This window comes from Melospiza melodia, chromosome 2 (assembly GCF_035770615.1).
Source record: "Melospiza melodia melodia isolate bMelMel2 chromosome 2, bMelMel2.pri, whole genome shotgun sequence".
Classification (NCBI taxonomy): Eukaryota; Metazoa; Chordata; class Aves; order Passeriformes; family Passerellidae; genus Melospiza; species Melospiza melodia.
In genome coordinates, this window is record NC_086195.1 from 128,918,081 (window position 1) to 128,922,894 (window position 4,814).

General features: G+C 44.7%; 1 non-coding gene across 1 annotated transcript; it reads right to left on the reverse strand.

Moving 5' to 3' along the window:
• Nucleotides 1–700: 700 nt before the first annotated feature.
• Nucleotides 701–882, reverse strand: LOC134415291 (U2 spliceosomal RNA). The gene has a single exon (XR_010027025.1). It is a non-coding gene; the product is annotated as a U2 spliceosomal RNA (small nuclear RNA).
• Nucleotides 883–4,814: the final 3,932 nt, after the last annotated feature.

Genomic DNA, 4,814 nt, shown 5'->3' on the forward strand with positions numbered 1-4,814 from the left:
GTTGGCTTTATCTGCTGCCCAAGGCCAAAGAATCCAGCACTAGCTTCTCAGTGAGCAGCTAAAGGTGTTTTCAGTATTTGCTAGGCATGTGTATTCCTTGGGGATCACAGAATGCTGTGGCTTGGAAGGGACTTTAGAGACCACGTGATTCCAACCCCCCTTCCATGGGCAGAACCAACCCCCTTCCATGGGTTCCACCAGAACCAGGCTGTTCCAAGCCCGTCCAACCTGGCCTTCAGCACTTACAGGGATGGGGCAGCCCCAGCTTCCCTGGGCAACCTGTGCCAGGGCCTCACCAACCTCACGGGGAAGAATTTCTTCCTAACATTTAATCCAAATTTACTCTTTTTTACTTTAAAACCATTTCCCCTTTTCCTGTGACTATATGCTCATATAAAAAAGCTGCTCTCCCTGTATTGAAAGCCCCCTTTGGTCACTGGAAGCTCTAAGGTCTCCCTGAAGCCTTCTCTTCTCCAGGCTGAACACCCCCAGCCTGTCTCCAGAGCAGAGGGGCTCCAGCTCTTGGAGCATCTCTGCGTCGCTACTCTGGATCTGCTCTAACATATCTATGTCATTCGTATGTTGGAGACCCCAGAACTGGATGCAGAACCCCATGTAGGCTCTCATGAGGGCAGAGGAAAGAGAAAGATTCACCTACTTTGACCTTCTGACCCACCTCTCTTTTGGTGCAGCTCAAACTTATCAGTGCACCATTCCCAGAGTCACTGCAATGCTGGGGCAATGCATGGAGCAGAAAGAACAAGCTCCACGTCCAACTCCCATGCCCCAAAGTCAGTTTAATATAAAATCCTCTCATCAAGGGCATATCAGATATTAAACTCTTAAGATCAGACACTACACTTGGCCAACACCAGCAGCAAATCAGTCCTTTCTTTTTGCATGGTTCCCTCAAAGGAATAGATGCAAGTAGACGACCCAGCTGGTGACAATACTTATCATTGTTAATTCTTATCCTGGAGCTTGTGAAAGGAAAAAGCTGCAGTAAAGCCACTTCAGTTCTCTTTCTGCTCATCTTTGGGACTTTTCATAAAACATCAAGCTCCATCCCTTGCTAGAGGATTCATGGGGCATTTTGGATGCAACCCAAGCAGCGTTTTGGCCTTTCTTGTCCCAGACTAAGATGCTTCCATGGCAGCAACATCAGCTGCCTGAAACCAACCCCCCACCTCCAACACCCAGCACACAAACTAAAGCACATCCCTGATGCCAACAACATTTGAAGACTCCATCAGAACTGTACTAAAAGTTCTGATAAAGTTCTGCATTATCAGCTGTGAGGCACATGTCATTGCTCAAGGTTTGCAGTAGGGTAATCGAGATCCAGGCTTAGGGGCAGATCTTTCACATTCTGCATGTCAATGGCCTTGAGAAATGAGAAGTTTTTAACAGCAGGTAGTAGCTAGTGGAGATTTTTCTGTTAACATGAAAAAAAAAAGGTACAGGAGGAGTGAAATTATTGTTCTGAAAATGGACTGCCTCCATTCACGTACTGGCTGATTGCATACATCCATCTTCTGCAGTGCCAACTCCTTCTCCTCATACAGTTGTATTTTTGGCTTTGTTCCCCAGTGTAAATCAGCCAGAGTCTCCACAGTGATGGTGTCAGGTATCAGCCTGGTTCTTGGTTTCAGCCCAGCTCCTCGAAGTGTACCATAAATAAAGACATAGAGAGGCAGCAGGTGGGTGTCATTTCTTCCCCAGACCCTTGGCAGCTACTTGGGAATCTTGTCAGAGGGTCTTCAAATAGTGTTGGAAAAAATCCTCCATATAACTACAATAATTTAAATAAGTAACTAGCCTGGAAAATGTCAGAAGACACACAATCAAGATAGCAATGCTCAAAGGTAATCAAAACCACAATTTAAATGCATTAGAGTTTCTGTGTTTTGGTTGTTTTGTTCTGTGCCAGTTTGGGATTGGATGGGAGGCTTATTCCATAGGGAAAACCCAGAATATGACTCAAGCCTGGCAGGTCAAAAGGCAAATGATGAGTTTCTCTTTCTGCTCTCTCTTCTTTACAATGTTTTTTTTCACTAAGAAATAAAAGAGTCAGAGGAACAACACCTCTTTCCTTCTCCATGAAGCTATCATGCTTTCCATTTCCCGCCAGTGATAAACTATCTTTTTTTTTCCCATAGGAAATTAGAAGAGAAAGAATGGTTGAATAGAAGCAAACAAAAAAGAGTAGATTTTCTTTTTCTATCGAAAATATGTTTTTAATCCCACCTCAAAAGGTCTGATAACTATTTTAACACTGTATTTGCAATTAACTCATTTTTTTTCTTTGAGTTAATCAACACACTTCATTCAAATCTGAGTATTTCCTAGCAGGGTATAACCACCAGATAATTTTGTTGCTCCTGTTCCAAACCTGCAGAAGACCTGGTGTGATGGAAATCTTACCTGCTAATCAGTGGCAGATTAGTGTGTAAGGAAAATTATCCCCATCACAAACCTAGCCTGCCAGGAGTTGCCCTTACAGCAGAGCTGGGTGTGAAGATTTCTGTCCTGCTTTGTGCCTCAGATGGGGCAGCAGATGTGGAGAACTTCTGTGGCTCATCACCACAGAGTAGCCTGCAGGGTTATCTGACTCCTCGTGTCTGGGTGTCATCATGTGTATGGTGTCTGCTCCATCACCCTGTCCATCCTGCATGGGTTTTGTGTTGCTGAAATGGCTCCCAAGGTATTAAAAAGTCTTTTTTCCCAGCCCTGCAACCAAAGAAGAAGTCGAGACTCTTCAGCTCTGGTTTTCATGGTTGTTAAATTTTCCTTATCTATAACATTCTTTCTCTGACCTGCTGAGGTTTGTCCAGCAGGTGGGGTTGAGGCACACTGACCACCCTTGGGGTGGTGTTAGTTTTTTATACAAAAAACTACCTGTACTTTATTTACAATAACTTCTCAGTACTTATCAACTATGTTAGACAGTCTGTCTCTACTCTAAACAACCCAGAAGTGTCACCATCACAGCAGAAGATGGAGGCTAAGAAGAAGAAGAAGAACGACAGGACACGCCCAGACTCCTTCATCTTGCCTCTTGAACCTCCATTCTAAATCTCCAAAATTCTACTTTTTCACTATGTGATAAAGTCACTTATCATTCTACTCAAAGGCTTGTAAAGGATTGTGGCTTGTAAATCTTCACACAAAGTTGGTACCTTTTTCCATGGGCTAAGATCGAAGGCACAGGTGTCTCTGACTCTGTGCCAAGGTTTCTGAGCCAGGGTCTTGAGTCCTGCAGGGCAGCCAGAGGAATGTCCTGGGCTCTGACACATCCTCTCCAGGAGAAGTGCATGGTTTAGAAGAAGACATGTGCCTTCTTCTGTGCATTGAGCATCCACAGCATTGCAGCCTTTCTTCACCCAGGATCATCATTCACCAGTGCCTCCATCCACCCATCAGCCCATCAGTAATCCCCTGACTGCTTCTGGGGACAACCACCAGGGATGTGCTGCAGGGAAAGGAAGCAATGCTGTTTCCATTGAATCAGCAAATGGTTTGGCTACACAGAGATCTTCAAGTGCATCTTTGTTCTTGTTCTAACCCCCCTGCCATGGGCAGGGACACCTTTCACTATCCTAGGTTGCTCCAAGCCACATTCAGCTTGGTCTTGAGCACTTCAGGGATGGGACAACCACAGCTTCTCTGGGAAACCTGTGCCAGAGCCTCACCACCCTCACTACCAGGAGTTTCTTCCCAATATCCCATCTAACCCTGCCCTCTGGCAGAGGGAAACCATTCCCCCTTGTTCTGTCACTCCAGACCTTTGTCCAAAGTCTCTCTCCAGCTGTCATGGAGCCCCTCTTGGCGCTGACAGGGGCTCTAAGGTCTGCCTGGAGCCTTCCCTTCTTCAGGCTCCAGCTCTCCCAGTGTTTTAGTGTCATCCCAGTGTCTCTGCAAGGGTAAGGGGAGGCTGCTGGTGACAGTGATTTTCTGATCTACCAGAAAGTGGATTGGAGATTCATGTCCCACCAAACAACACTGTGATCCTGTGGCAATTTTTGGATACAAATATACAGGTTGATAATCTTTAATTTGAGCCATAGCACTGACACATCACAGCATCCTGCAGATGGTAATTTATTTGAAGGAGAGAAGAAGTATGATGTGGAGCAAGGGATGGGGCAGAAGAGGACAGCTGCCTGGTATTCACAGGCAAGGGTGGATACAGGGAAGTTAAAGAAGAGGCAAAACTCATTTCTTAGCAGCAGCTGAGGGATAGGAGAACTGAATAGCCATAAGAGGATGGCTTTGCCAGCCACAGGTTTGTATTGTTAACTCTTCTGCAGCTGAACATTCTGGTGATGTATGTGGTTGACACAGATGTAAAAGTTATTGGTTAAACCCACTTAACTCCCCTCTCTATTTCAGCCTTTTCTTTGTTGTACTTCAAGATTTTTTTGCTTTGCTCTGTTTATTCAGCCAGCTTCGGTTGTGGATAAATTTTGTCTGTTTCTGGTCACAAATATGTCCCTGTTTAAATGTCAGGACTGACTATTCAGGAGATTATCAGCCCCAGGAAAAAAATCAGCACAGTGTAATAATATGCCATGACCCTGGCATGTTCTCACCATGGCAGTGCACGTTTATGCAGATAACAAGAGCATCAGGAAATAAAATAATAAACTTTTATGATACAAAGACAAACAGAGATTCTGAAGGGAGGTGAATCTTCAGTCTCCAGCACAAATCTGATGTACAACTCCAATTGCCTTTTTTTACTTTTTTCTTTTCAATGTGTCATGTTTTTTCTCTGAGGGAGGTGGAAGGATTTCTGAACAGAGAGACCAAAA